General features: G+C 44.8%; 2 pseudogenes; both read right to left on the bottom strand.

The window, feature by feature from the left end:
* LOC142091706 (von Willebrand factor A domain-containing protein 5A-like) overlaps positions 1-15,348 on the bottom strand; it is a 521,312-nt pseudogene that overhangs the window by 311,593 nt on the left and 194,371 nt on the right.
* Positions 1-15,348, bottom strand: part of LOC142091600 (epimerase family protein SDR39U1-like) — a 334,998-nt pseudogene that overhangs the window by 304,226 nt on the left and 15,424 nt on the right.

The following is a 15,348-nucleotide window of genomic DNA, read 5'->3' as shown; positions in this document are numbered from 1 at the left end:
TTTCCTGTAGGCCCCCTTGAAGTACTGGAAAGCTGCTATAAGGTCTGCCTGGAGCCTTCTCTTCTTTAAACAACCCCAGCTCTCTCAGCCTGTCCTCATAGGGCAGGTGCTCCAGCCCCCTGATCATTTCTGTGGCCCTCCTCTGGACCTGCTTGAGCACATCCATGTGTTTCTTACGCTGGGGGCCCCAGAGCTGAACACAGTACTCCAGGTGAGGTCTCACGAGAGCGGAGTAGAGAGGGAGAATCACCTCCCTCGACCTGCTGGCCACACTTCTTTTGATGCAGCCCAGGATACGATTGGTTTTCTGGGCTGTGAGCACACATTGCCAGCTCATTCAGTTTTTCAACCACCAATACCCCCACATCCTTCTCTGCAGAGCTGCTCTGAATCCACTCATCACCCAGCCTGTATCCATGTTTGGGATTGCCCTGACCCAGGTGCAGGACCTTGTACTTGGCCTTGTAAAACTTTGCACGGGCGAAGGTTCGCATGGGCCCACCTCTCTAGCCTCTCAAGGTCCCTCTGGATGGTATCCCTTCCCTCTAGACTATTAACCACACCACTCAGCTTGTGAAGCAGCACTCTGCCTGGAACACACCTCACATAGAGCAATTACTTGCAAGTTAAGCTGAGCTGAAGCTTATCCATGGAGCTGCAGGGGTTCTCTGTCTAGATATAGACAACAGTCACCAACACAGGACGTGTTTTCCCTAAGCTTCCACTCTTATCATATAAGTCCACATTAGACTAGGTGGCCTGTGCGCTAACAAATGAGTAAGGACAAGTGAGATGGCTGTCTCAGCTCCCATCAGAGTCAAGAAGTCTGGAGAGGGAATCTGCTCACCCTCAAGGCGACATCACTGTGGCTACTCCTCGTTAGAGTCCATGGACGGTATGGTTCAGCTCAGTCTCAACCCCAATTCCTTTCCAAGTGCAGGTATTTCCTTACATGACATCTCTGCATCACAGTCCTTTTTCAAACTTCTTTTCGGTCAAATAAATGGTATGAGTTAAAATCACAGAGACAGTGCTTAAGGTTTTAGAAAAATAATGTTATAATATCCAATGAATTTGGAGGCACTGTGACAAAGTTTTAAGAGCAGAGGGTGTCTGCCCACCTCCTCCCCTGGCCCAAGATTACTGGAGCCATCTCCCTGATGGGCAGTTCCTGCCTTTATTTGATTCAGATGAAAAAAAATCTGATTTCTTACAAGGAAAAACCATATGCAGAATAAACTAGGACTTTTTCCTTTTCCCCTACAAACTGGTAATTTATTCCCAAAATGGAATTTCACAGAACTGTCGAGACCAGAACTTTCTGCACATTTCCATTGCCTTTGGTGAATACTCTGCAGGGATTCTGTAATTTTTTTCCCTTCACAGTTAGTTCCTTAGTGTCATTCTAAATCCTTATAAACATATTCCTATTTTCTGCTTGCAAATGGCTGTTTTTTCTACAGGACCAAAAAGGAAAGCCGCTTTTGGTATGAAATCCTGGTTTGTAACAAGCCACAGCTAATACTGTATACAGACTTCGTTTTCATTTTCCGTAAAACCAGAATATTTTTGCACAAGTATGGGGGGAGAGAAGAGAAGGCAATCTGCTTTCAATTCAAACCCAGCCTTTCTCTTTTGCCTCAGTAATCTCCCTAGCATGAGACTAAGATCGAGCTGTGGTGAAAATCTGAAAGACAGAAATGCTGTAAGACAGCTATTGAAACGAAGATGTTCCTGACAAACTCTCTAAGACTCAATTTGGAGTTTTAGAAAGCAGGTATTCTTTATTGCAGCGCTGGACGCACAGGGGATCGCTCCACCTAGTGTGCGTGCCAAATCACTTAACCATAGAAGTTATATACAGTTAGAGTATACATATTCATTGCATTTCCCGGAATTCATTAACGTATGCAAAAGTCTCAGTCTTCACGCATGCTTAGTTTTAGTTCCTGGCTTAATTAGCACAATTCTCACTAGCGCCACCCTCTTATCTATTCTTCTCAAGATACAAGGTTGGCCTCCTTATCTAGAATACTAAGTTTCAAGGCCTTTTTATCTACTATGTGTCAGGTCGGCCTATTCACAATGTGTTCCTAATCATCTGCATCATTTCAACCAAAGAACTGTAAATCTCTTCATTGTTCCTTCATATTTGACGTTAATCCCTATCACTATCAACAGTGCAGCATAGACTGTCTTCCCTCAGACCTGTCCCAACGTGTGGGTAGTGTCTCTGAAGCTGTCTGCATTAAGATACATCACAAGTGGTAAGCAAACATTTTCAGGTCATTTTCTCTTTCCTAGTGATACTCTTTCCTCTGTATATACACTGTCATTGGCAATGTGTGGAATTAGTCTTCTTTTCAGTATTTTTGTCAGAAAGAGTAAAGACCTCCAGCAACCTGCTCTTTCTGGGATCCAACTTCACAAAAGCTCCTAGATGTCATTGTCAAGTTACAAGATAATACAGCGTAGCTCAACTCAGAAGAGCAGGGGATGCAAACCTACCTCCAACAGAAGACTCCAGCAACCTTCCCTTACAGGATTCCTGAAGCCTGTGTTAGGGCAAGTGCTGGGATTCAAGAAGAAAGCAAAATCTCAAACCACCTTGAGCTTCTGGTCATTCAAAATAGAATAGTAATAATTAGCAGATTTGAGATTCTGTCACCGCGGGGCTCATTAAAAAGTTCTGGGAGTTCTTGGTGTGCTTCACTTCATTTGTGTGGATCAGGACTACGTGCAGATGCAGGAACCTCATGATAACTGGAGCAGAACTAAGTTGGGGATTTTCTGTGTAGGAAAAAGAAGAGACTTTATATTGTATTTGTCTTTACTTTACTTATATTGTAAGCGGAGCACGACCACAGCCCCATGACTTGAGGCAGGTAATATTTAGTCAAGTCTTAACTAGTTAGCTCAACTCACTCTGTAGTCAACGGAGAGAAGCAGACAACCCTGGTGGGCAGTTCACCCGAGATGAACCTACCTTTGTGAGGTGCCGGTCCCACTTCAGGAGCGCCTCAAGGGATGCTGCTCTCTAGGGTATCCCAGATGACTGCACTGGGCTGGCAGACATGGCATAGGGCCATCCAGAGACACACAATCAGCTGGGGCCACGGCTGGTGGCCAGGCGTGTGTCCCACCACACAAGTAAGGCAGTAGCTGCCTAGGCTGAGGATACTAAATTGTATTTTTACATCCCTTGGTACTGCACTTCATCCGGAGGAGATCTCATCAAGGGAGTAGCAGGCAGGAGTCCTCTCTTGTTGAAGCAATGGTCTAAGGGAGGGTCAGAAATGGAAGATCCCCAAAGGCCTTGTATCTCCAGCCTGATTTAAAGGCATTATGCTGACAAGCTCAGATGTAGACAAATGTTCTGTAGATGTGTGAAAACAGAGGAGAGGACTTCCTCCCAGGTGACTGGCTTAGGCTTAGGCAAAACAGATATTTATCCTGCAGATAAACAAGTGAGTGACATTCAGTGCTGGGGTTCAGAACCAGCAGCGTTCTTCCAGGGCTAGGTGCAAGGGCCATAGCTGACCTGGGGTGTCTGGAGGAGGAATGCGTTCCTTTAAAACAAATGAGTTGCACAGGTTCTCCCTATTTCTTTAAGGGTCCATGATGTGGGGTCCCAAAATACCCTCTCTTCTTTGGTATAGAGTCTGGAATTCAGGGAAGTGCTTACATCATTGATCTCTGAGAGGGTCTTGCCTCTGGGCTGTCTCTGATGGTTGTTCTGTACACAGATATCTCCACTCCCACACCCCACTGGCCTCCACCACTGACCCAGTGACCAGAATGAAGCTGGGAGTTGTTTCAGGCTATTTATTAGCAGAGTTTCTCAAACCGTGGCCACAACCCCTGGGAATGAACACCACGACCAGGATAACAAAATGTGAGAGAAACCAGCCTGAAGCCAGCAGTGGTCAACATGCTGAGGGAAGAGGAGTGAAAGAGGCTGGAACACATCTCCCTTCAGAGATGTCACATGTATAACATGGACACATACAACTCTGCTCATATCTACAGTCCCTGTTCTGGCAAAGGAGAGAAATCAGGATGTCCTCAGACATACTGTGGGTGTTTATCTCGGGGGCAAGGAGTACCACCACTGCAACTGTATCTGGTGCTGCAGATACTTACTCAGCAAGTGATGATTAAAGACTTAATTGGGAACCAGCAGCTCAGTTCTTCCAGGGAGTGGGAAAAAGTATTTGCATCTTCCTCAAGCAATCCATACTCAGTCACACCACTCTCTTTCAGCCATTGGAACAGCGGTAGGGAGCCCCTACACTGACTACCTCAGAGCTCAGCCTCTGCACCGTGTCTGCATACGTGCATGCCTGTGTAAGCATTGACTTGCAGAAGATCAAGTCCCCTCCAGGCTCCCGTTATAGTCAACAGGCAGAATTGTCTGTTGCCTCAGTGTGTGTAAGGCACAGCTGATGCAAGCTGCTTAGACTTGTCCAAGGATGAGATGAATTGTCCCCAGCAAGTGCCCAGCTCTCTTTCCTGGCCGCAAAGGCAGTCTAAGCATCCAGCTCACATGCGAACTTCTGCAGTGTCTGCAGACGTCTGAGGACAGATAAGCAGCAGCCGCTGGGAACGCCTGCGTGAGTGCCCACCTTTTCTCTGCAGATCCTCTCTGGCTGATCATCCACACTCTCTGCGCGCTCGGTGGCTTGCATGCAGGCAACTGGAGTGTCTCAGCAGCCAAAATCTGTGAGCACATTGAGTGGTTAAGGGTTAGCTCCTCTAGGATTAGGGGTATGGCAACACCAGCTCTCTTTGCCTCATTCTGGTCATTGAGTTGGCCAGCAGCCTTGTATGCTCCTCGTCTTCTTTCTTACCCCGCTCCTCACTTCATTCCTACAGGAACTACCCTTGGCTTCAAGCTCTGAAAGCAAAAGTAAGCTACGAGTCTCCAAGCTTCAAACTCATAGGTACTGGAGACAACGCTGTTTAATCTCATTAATGACCTGGATGATGAGATAGAGTGCATCCTGAGCAAGTTAGCAGCTGGTACAAAGCTGTGAGGAGGGGGTGATAAACCAGATGGTTATGCCAGCATTCAGAGGGAGCTTGGCAGGCTGGAGAAATAGGCTGACAGGAACGTCATCAAGTACAGCAAAGGGAATTGCAAATTGTTGCACTGGGGAGGAATACCTGATGCACAACACAGGCTGGGGGCCACTCAGCTGGAAAGCAGCTTTGCAAAGAAGGACCTGGTGTTCCTCGTGGACACCAAGTTGAACGTGCGCTAGCCTTCACAACAAAGAGGACAAACAGCATCTTGGGCTGTGCGAGCAGAAGCATTGTCAGCAGGTCAAGGGAGGTGATCCTTCCCCTCTACTCAGCACTGGTGAGGCCACACCTGGAGTGCTGTGTCCAGTTCTGGGCTCCCCGGTACAAAGAGACATGGACACACTGGAGAGAGTCCAGTGAAGTGTCACAAAGGTGATTAAGGGACCAGAGCATCCCTCATGTGAGGAAAGGCTGAAGAGCTGAGACAGTTCAGCTTGGACAAGAGAAAGCTCAGGGGGTTATATCAGTGTGCATACATTTCTGATTGGAAGGAGTAAAAAGATGGAGCCAGGCTCTTTCAGTGGTGCCCAGTGACAAGAGGAGGTAATGGGCACTGGTAAATTCCGTTCAGGAAACTCCATTCCAACTTAAAAAATGAGGGGTTTTGCGGCGAGGAAACATTGGAAAAAGTTTACCAAAGAGCTGTGTAGTCTCTGTCCACAGAGATATTCAAAACACGGCTGGAAATGGTCCTGAGCAAACTCCTCTAGTTGATTCTGCTTTTCCCCTGCCTTGCTGTTGTCCTCAGCTCCCAGTTCACTTTTTCTGGCCAAAGAGCCTGCCCTCGCTGCGCCCTGACAGGTAGTCAGCTAGAGATTTGGGAAGGGGAGCATACTGCAAGAATCTTCACAAGGGAAAAATGAGCACCACAGCCAGGAGCTGGCTAAAGCGGGGTGGGGGACTTAGGCTATATTGAAAGGCTCTGAGCAATACAGACAGCAAACTCGGTGGGAAGCCTTCAGAAAAAAACCTTGTTGATCTTCTGTCCTCCCCTCAACTAAAAAAAAATCACTGAATCATTGAATGGGAAGTCTCCATTATTTTTTTCTTCAAGATTGAAATGGAAACTACATTTTTATTTATTTATTTAATATATAAAAATCATACATATAAATACTATATATTAAATCATATATTACATACATATAAATATTATATATTAAATCATATATTAATATGTAATACACACTTAAAATATAGTGTATATATCATACACATTTATTTTATGTACAAATATATTTGAAATATTTTTCATTTTTATGTAGTTCCCCAAAACTGAAAGGCAGGGATTTAAGATTCATTACAGAATAAATATAATTGTTAGCAAGTGAAAATATTTTTAATGCCGTTTTACTACTTGCCATGAATTTGTGTGCATATTTGAGTGCAGTTTGGGTAAGGGAGTGGTATCTCCACACCTACATATCCTGTTCAACAATGCCAATGGTGGTAATAATAAAAACAATGTATTACTTTTATGGAGGAGAAGTCACTTTCCTGTGAAAAGATTTTTTTCAAATACAGGATGAAAACGTGCTTGTTTTTTCTCTCTCTTTTTCCCCAGGAAATTATTGCTGCAGGACATTTCAGGGGATCTTCACACGCAGAAAACTTGTTTTCTCTTAGAAAAAGTTCTTGTGGTCGAATCATCCCATTTCACTGCAGCAGTAAGCCTACAAATGTGTTTCTGACCTTTGTCAGTGAGGTCATTCTGACAGAGTTTAATTCTTCTCATGACTACATACACTAAATAATTTGGTAGGCCATAGAAATTGCAAGTGTAAGATCTGGAGGTTTTTCTTAATGGCCTGTCATTTTATTTCTAGGTGGTTAAAACCCCATAGTATCACAACGAATTTCCCAGCAGCACCTAAGTAGGCAGGAGCTGGAAGTCTCCTATGGAGCAGCAACAGACAACTACACCTCACAAAACTCACTTCCCTGGAGAATGGGGCACAGTGGTGTGCGACAAATCGTGCCGTGGGAAATGCAGTGAAGCTAGGTCTTCATCATCAGGCAATGGAAGCCGCGAGTACATCTTCCCCAACACCTTAAGGAATTGTAGCTTAAGGAAGCGTAGTTTAATCCTGAATAATCCCTCTGCAAAGCAAAATGAAGAATTTCAATGATAGCAGTGTAGAAAAAGGTCATTTTGATCATTAGAGTCATGATCAGACATTTTTGGCAATAATCAGACTCTGTGATATACTAGAAAGAAAAGTTTAGACCATTTCAAGTGGGCATTTCATTTCAGAGCAAAACCTAGTATCACTGTTTCATGTAAATTTAGAATAGAATAGAGTAGAATATTTCAGTTGGAAGGAACCTACAATGATCATCTAATCCAACTGCCTGAGCACTCCACGGCTGACCAAAAGTTAAAGCATGTTATTAAGGGCATTGTCCAAATGCCTCTTAAACACTGACGGGCTTGGGGCATCGACCACCTCTCTAGGAAGCCTGTTCCAGGGTTTGACCACCCTCTCGGTAAAGAAATGTTTCCAAATGTCAAGTCTGAATCTCCTCTGGTGCAGCTTTGAAGCATTTCCACATGTCCTGGGAGAAGATGATCAGCACCTCTTTCTCCACTTCCCCTCCTCAGGAAGCTGTAGAGAGCAATGAGGTCGCCCCTCAGACTCCTTTTGTCTAAACTAGACAAACCCAGAGTCCTCAGCCATTCCTCATAGGACATTCCTTCCAGCCCTTTCACTGGCTTTGTTGCCCTCCTCAGGGGATGGGGCAGCCCAAAATCTATCATTTGTATTAAAGACAGCCTGCTGAACAGCCTACAGCCCTCCATCCCAGCACTCCAGTCGTGGGACTCATTCCACCAAGCCTCACTAATACCAATGCCATCATAGCTCTGGGAATGGACCAATGCTTCCAGTTCATCCTGTTTGTTTCTCATACTGCGTGCATTGGTGTACAAGCATTTCAATGTGCTCCTAAACTCTCAGTGCTCCTGGGAGCAGCGTAAATGCTCCCATTAGCATTGCCACGCTCAGGCAGTGCCATGCCAACCCTTGACTTCCCTTCAGCTCTCCTCATGGTATCCCCTTCCCCCATCGATTCTAGTTTAAAGCCCTCTCAATCAGTCCTGCCAACTTAGTAGTAAAGAAGCATTTCCGCCGTTAGGACGGGTGGATCCCATCAGGCCCCAGCATACCTTGTGTCTCAAAGACTCTTCTGTGGTTATAAAAGCCAAAGTTCTGGTGGAGGCACCAGTCTTGGAGCCAGGTATTGACGTCTTGGGTGTGCTTGTTTCTTCCAGCGTCTCTCCCCATTACGGGGAGGATTAAGGAAAACACTACATGTGCCCCTGAATCCTTTAGCACTCCTCCCAGGGCCCTGAAATCTCTTTTAATTGACCTTGGACTTCTTGCTGTGATGTCATTAGTACCCAAGTGAAAGAGCAGGAGTAGGTAATAATCTGAAGGCTGTACTAAGCTCATCAGTTGTCTGTTGACATCGCTGATTCAGGCCCCAGGGAAGCAGCAAATTTCCCTGAAAAGAGGGTCTGGTCTGCAGATGAGTGCCTCCGTTCCACCCCTGGAGTCACCTATGACCATAACTCACTGCTGTTTCTTCTCAGCGCTGGTCTTAATACAGCTCTTGATGCAAGGAGTTGGTTGATCTGAACTTGGTGAGAGTACTTGCAGAGATTCCTCCTCTTCTGTCTCATCATTTCCTTTGACTACCACACTCAGAGCCTCATACCTATTCTGTAAAGGTAGCTGAGAGAGTAAGGAGGGTTCCCCTTACAGCTCCTGCAGTAACTTGCTTCCACTCCTCCATATCCCTCATAACCCTGCCTCCACCCTAGCACAAAATAGATACTGGACCTACTTCAGCAGTGGCCATGCTGAGTTAGCTTGTGCATACTAGAGATGGCAGAGCACAGCTCCATCGGTCTTTATCTCCTTCTCAGACTCTCAACTGCTCCTCAGTCTACCCACCTCCTCCTGAAGCCCAGCCGCCAAGCAGAGCAGTTCATCTACTTGAGCACACCTCCCACAGGTGTGCTTGTTAACGCCCTCCATCTCTCGGAGAAGCCCCAGGCACACCCTGCAGCCTGAAACCTGGGTGGTCACATGCTCTGACAAGAGCTGTGTCTGTGTGGCTGCACTGGTTCTACCCGGTGCTAGAAGCTCAGGAGAAACAGAGGACTTTTCTTGGAGGGTCACCGTGCTGCCACACACCTGCCCACTGTATCATTTCCCACTAATCAGCCAGATTATAACATTATGAACTCCAGTCTGCCATAACTAACTTCAGCCGTTAGCTGAGCACTGCAAATGATGGAAGCAAGGATCCTCATCTCTCCTCAGGAACCATATTGCCCTACAATTATTGGAGATGAAAACAGCACCAGGCATTACAATCGTTCACAGGACAGGCTGCTCAGAAGGCTGTCGCTCCCAGCCAGCAATAAGACTGCAGCCAATGGCAGTAGTGTCCATAAGCAGCTCATAGTTGTTTATACATTTATCCTAAACTGCACCCACATTCATACATACAGCACTCTGTTTTTTTTTAAAAGGGGGGGGATAGGCACATCAGCGACCCAATGCTTTAATTTATTGCAGAGAAGTGTGACTGCTGGCTAACTGGGCATTTCCCTGCACGCAGCCCTTGTTGGTGCTATTCCTGCCAAGCAGCTATCTTTGTTTTCCTTGTATATTTGCTCAACAACAGTTTCCTAGAGAAGAACTAAAAACAGACTTCCTTGCTTAGAAGCTGAATGAATTAAGACTGAACTAAGCATTTTGTCTTCCAATCTTTTCTAAATCTTTCTGTTAAATGTATTTTAAATATTTAGTAATTCCAAATATGTTTGAAGGAATAAAAACTAATTCTCCCAAGTAACAATAGTAACGGTTGCTGCCATCTGAGTTATCTGAGGGTTTTTTAAAATTCTCTCGTTTCACCTTAACGTCTAAGAAGTCAGTAACAAAGCTTTACACAATTCACTTAGAAGCAGCTGGAATTCAGGCAGTGTCAGTGCAGTGTATTTAACAAGATGCTAGACTGGAAATATCATTCCTTCATTATTTCTTAGTATTTCAAAGCCTGATATTCTCTAACTCCTACCAGCATCTGAGTTTTCTGAGCACTTCTACAAAAATTTTCCTTTAACATTTGCAAATATCTTAAACTCTTTTTTTTTACCGATAGCCCACAGTTGGTTTTATAGAACAACTTATTTCCACGTAAATTGAGATGTGGCTGTTTAAAAACTTGTTTATTTTTAATCTCCTGTCCTTTCCTCCTACTCCTCTGTCACCTTTGCTTTTAGAACTGAATGGCTTCATAAATGAATGGCAATTGTTAACCCAAAAGAAACAAACAGGAAGGAAAAATACCTGGATTTTGTGAAAGAGAATATGGTGCAGTTTATTGAAATGTATTTCTTCACTTCATCACTGACTTCCTGAAAATCTGCAATAAAGCCAGGGCGTGTGAATACTGATTTTTAAAGGAGTTTACATCTGTACATGATGCATATTATTCAAAATGAAAACACATAAACTAACATATATTATAACAACTTATCTCTCCTATCCTTTAGTATTTTATCTTTACAACTTTTTTTACCAGACCTGTAATACAGCAGTAGTTTCTTTTTTCTGAGATGTATGTCATGCATAGAACTTCACAGCATACAGAAATATTAAATTAGCAACTACGCACCAAATCAGTGTCACATATGTTTTTAATCTGTTTGTTAAATGGCCCATTGTATCCCTCTAAGTCTTTCTTATAGCATTGCAGCTTACTTTCAAAAGTGTTAAATGCATACACATATTTTCAATTAGGATATTTTGACAAACATTTATTTTAAAAATATTTTTATTGCAATATGCAACATACCTTTAAATTGTCGCAGGAAAACAGGATCGATAATATTTAAATGTACTTTGTTTATGTCAACTGTCCAATCATTTATTTTCTCTGACTTAAAATGAAGAGGTTTTTTTTTTATTAATTGCTTAGTATTGACTGATACAGGGTATGTTGTAGATCTACTTCTTCTACTGAACAAACAAGAAAATATTTGAAATAATTGATTTTAGGGGTGAAATATCAAAGGAGAGAAAGGGAAAGTCAAACAGTGTATGGAAAGGCTGGCATTATTTAAATGATCGGGGTATCTGAGGCATCTGTGTGGAGCAGAGGGGCGAACCATGCCCCCAAAAAAGCACTGGTCTCCCTTCAAATGGCACCAGACTTCAGTAACACAACTGTCTGCAGATGCTCAGCTCACCCCTACACCTGTATATGTGGGTGTATAGTTGCAGACCTCATGTTAACGCCCTGTGTCATCATACTCCTGCATTACAGATGCCCAAAGACAGGGGGTGAATTCCATGGCAAATGCATCATCTTTAAATAGACACACAAGGCACGTGAAGGACAAAGCCCTCTTACGCCCTGCAGACTTCTGCACTGCTGCCAACCCACCTCGTATCCACCAAGGCCAAAACTGTCCCTCGTGTCATGGTGTAGATGCCCCTGTCGTAGTGGAGGTGCCCTGGAGCACAAAAACCAGCTTTTCTCTTCACTTTCCTCTACATCCCAGAGGAGTATGGAGCGGTTCCCAAGCTCAGTAAGCAGATGGAACAGTCCTGCCAGAGTAGTCACTTCTCCCCTTCTCAGGATGAGAAAATGGAAGTAATACCTCTCCCATCTACGGACCCGCTGCCCTGGAGCTTGCATTCAGCTGTGCTTTGAAATAAAAGTTCAGTCATTGCTACAGGACTGCCTTAACAGTAAAGCCTTCAGAGAAGTGGTTATTCAAAATGCCTACCAGTGCTGCTGGGTTCAGGCTCTTCTCTGCTCCCCTGCAAAGTGAATTTCTTTGTGTCCTGGTTCCGACTGGGACAGAGTTAACTTTCTTCCCAGTAGCTTAGGGGGTGTGCTGTGTTTTGGGTTCGGTGTGAAAGGAGCGTTGATGGCCCGTTGATGCTCTTGGTTGTTGCTGGGTGATGCTTGCACTGGGGAGGGGGAGCACAGCCGGGGTGGTGGACCCAGCTGGCCAGTCGGGTATTCTATACCATGTGACATCATGCTCAGTATAAAAACCGGGGGGGGAGGGGGCTTGGCCCCCATTCGTGACACGGCGGTCGGTGAGCAGTTGCATTGTGCATCGCCTGCTTTGTATAGTCTGTTGTTGTTGTTCTCATTGTTATTACTGTTGTACTTCATTTTATTTCAATTATTAAACTGTTTTTATCTCAACCCGGGAGTTTTCCTACTTGTGCCCTCCCGATCCTCTTCCCCATCCCACGGGGGGGGGGTGGGGGTGGGGGGGTGGGGAGGTGGGGTGTGAGCGAGCGGCTACGTGGGGTTTATTTGCTGGCTGGTGCTAAACCACGACACTTTGGTTATACGATAAAAAGCTGGTCTCCTCACACACAAAGGAGCACAGAGGCCCAACAACAGGTAGAGAAACTGCAATAACCCAACCAGAGAAATGGACACCCTGACCCAGCTCTTCCTAGGGCTGTCCCAGGACAGCCATCAGCCCCATGCCCTGGGGGTGATACCCATCCCAATGTGTCGGTGGTAGCAGCTTTCTGGGTCACCTTACAGACTGAGGCAGAGTTAATGTCTACGGGGTACGGACACAGTATGGAATGAAAGGGAAAAGCATCTCAGGACTGTACAAGATTTGTTATAGGATGTTTAGGGGAGGAACCACAGGCTGGTCGCTACACTTGTCTGGCCATGCCCCACGCCTGCTCAAGGCAGTCTCTCCTGTCTTCTTATTAAACTCATTTCTAACGATTTTCCTGGGTGAGGGCTCTCTGCGTGCATGTGTGTGTATGGGGGCCTGAGTGTGCAGTAACTGGAGTCAGAAGTCAGTGTGTCCATGGTGCCAGCAAATGGAGCAAGCAAGGCTGTGTAAGTGTGTAAGCAAGTATCCAGGCAGACTAGCAGCTGAGTAAGTGAAGTGACCTGGGAACCAGCTGTGTGTGTGAGTAAGACAACTGGAAGAACTGGTTACTGGAGGGACCAGAGGGGGCCAGTTGCTGGAGAGATCGTAAGTTCTGGTGGCCAACTGAGACACCCATTTAGGAGAGAAGGGGCTGCAGGTTGGGTCCCTGAAGTGGTAGTGGCTGACCACTGGATATCAGAGCATGTTGAAACACAAAGACTGTTGCTGAACACCAAATACTGCAGGGGCAGAGGGCCTCAGAACCTGGGACAGAAGTTCAGTCTGATCCTTCTCATCTGTTGCATGGATCTTCTTGTCCTCTTCCATAGCTGAAGGAACTCAGCTAGCCCAGTGGGAAAAAGAGGACAGGGGAAGTTGAGGAAGACCATGCACGGGATTCAGGTCCTTCAGCCTCTCGTGGCATCCAGTGGGCAGGAGTTTCTTCAGCAAACCTTGCACCTCTCCACCATCATTTCCCACATTTGGCTTAACCCCAGTGTTAATGTTAATCTTAATCAACATTAATCTTCAAAGTGTTATCATCCTGTGTATAGCCCTCACCCAGAACTGGGTTAAAAGACCAGTTAATAAGAAACCAGAATGATGAAACTAGTGAGTGGGGTTTTGATTGGAGGAGATCAAGATGTATGTGTTTTAAGAGCACTGTGGTGATGGATGGTTTGGTTTCTTGTGGATTCTATGTTGTTCGCTTCTATAATTTTAAACAATGAAGACTTGTTGCTTAGAAGTTAGGTAACTAACAGGGGTGTGTTTTAGAAGGAGTGATAATTAATTTTAGCTATGGAAACTATAAACAGACGTGGTCCAAGCATGGCTCAGGGACAAATTGCGACCCTATAAGGTAAAGAGGAAATAAGTTCATGAAGAGTTCACAAACCTGCTGACCACCAGAGACCACCCGAGACCCCCAAGAAGACCCTAAAGGCTTTAGTGCGCATGTGTTTAAGATGATGTAATATTATAATTAGTTCTCGGAAATGTAATGAATATGTAACAAGGAAATTCAAAATATTTCCATGAGAAGCATGGATATAAACAGAAAGGTGACTAGACCAGGTGTGCTTGACTTGTGGCAAGTCCACTGAGCACCCAGGCCTGAATAAAACAATATCTCTCCTGAGCGTGTGGAATTGGTTACTTGCACGCCGGGCACGAATCTGCTTTTCGGACAACAGTTTTTGGCGACCCAGATGTGACAGCTGTGAAGCCTTGCCCGGATCGACTTGCCGGCTCTCGGTGGGGAGACCCTGCTCTCCGGACTCCAGCGCGCACCGCGCACTGACCTTTTGATCGGGGACTCCATGAGTATCCTCCCCAACCAGAGCAGGTGAGCAACTCAACGGTGCAACGCTAAGGTAAATGAGATATTGTTCTGGGGTATAAAACTGTGAAGGAATTGTGGCCACAGGTAAAGAGGTATATTCATATGCGTTTGACAGTGACGACTGGAGTATATGAAGTTGTAGGCGCCAGGGGTAAACCGGTATATTCATATGCGTTTGACAGTGACGACTGGAGTATATGAAGTTGTGGTAAAGAACGTTCTTTTTTGGTAAAGATATGGGAGCTCAACCAGCAAAAGTAACACCTTGTTCCCCCTTAGGATGCATCATTAAACATTGGGGAAAATCTGGGGGTGATCCTTTGAGAAAGGATATATTAATTGAATATTGTACTAGATGGTGGCCAATGTATAAATTGGAAGATGAGGAAAAATGGCCAGAATTGGGAACCTTGCAATATAATACTATTTTACAGTTAATGTTATTTTGTAGAAGACAAGGAAAATGGGATGAGGTACCTTATGTAGATTTGTTTTTTTCTTTGAGAAATGATCATGAAATTCGGAAAAAATGTAAGCTTTTAGATTCAGATTCTAATGTGATGATGATGATGATGGAAAATAAGGAACCAAAAGCGCATTGTTGTTCTGCTTGTAGCATAGGAAAACGGTGTTTAAAACTAGGAGAAGAAGAGGAGGATACACAAATGTTAGTACCACCAAATGAAAATGAAACTTCTGAAACCGAAGCAAGAGGAAGCAATACTTTTAGTCCGATGGCTGGCAGGACTAGAACCCAGCAAGGGTCTGTATTGTTAGCACCCCTTCGCCAGGCAGCAGGCCCAAGGGGGGAGCCAGTATTTGTGAAAGTACCATTTACAACTTCTGATTTTATGAATTGGAAAGAGTTAGCAGGATCATATAGAGAGAATCCAGAAAAGGTGTATAGATCCTTTCGAACAATTACTGAAAATCATAATCCAGATTGGAAAGATATTCAAATTCTTTTGAATAATTTGTT

The sequence above is a fragment of the Calonectris borealis genome, chromosome 22 (assembly GCF_964195595.1).
Source record: "Calonectris borealis chromosome 22, bCalBor7.hap1.2, whole genome shotgun sequence".
In the NCBI taxonomy this organism is placed as follows: Eukaryota; Metazoa; Chordata; class Aves; order Procellariiformes; family Procellariidae; genus Calonectris; species Calonectris borealis.
Note: the sequence above shows the minus strand (reverse complement) of the source record. Positions and strands in the feature narration are given on the sequence as shown.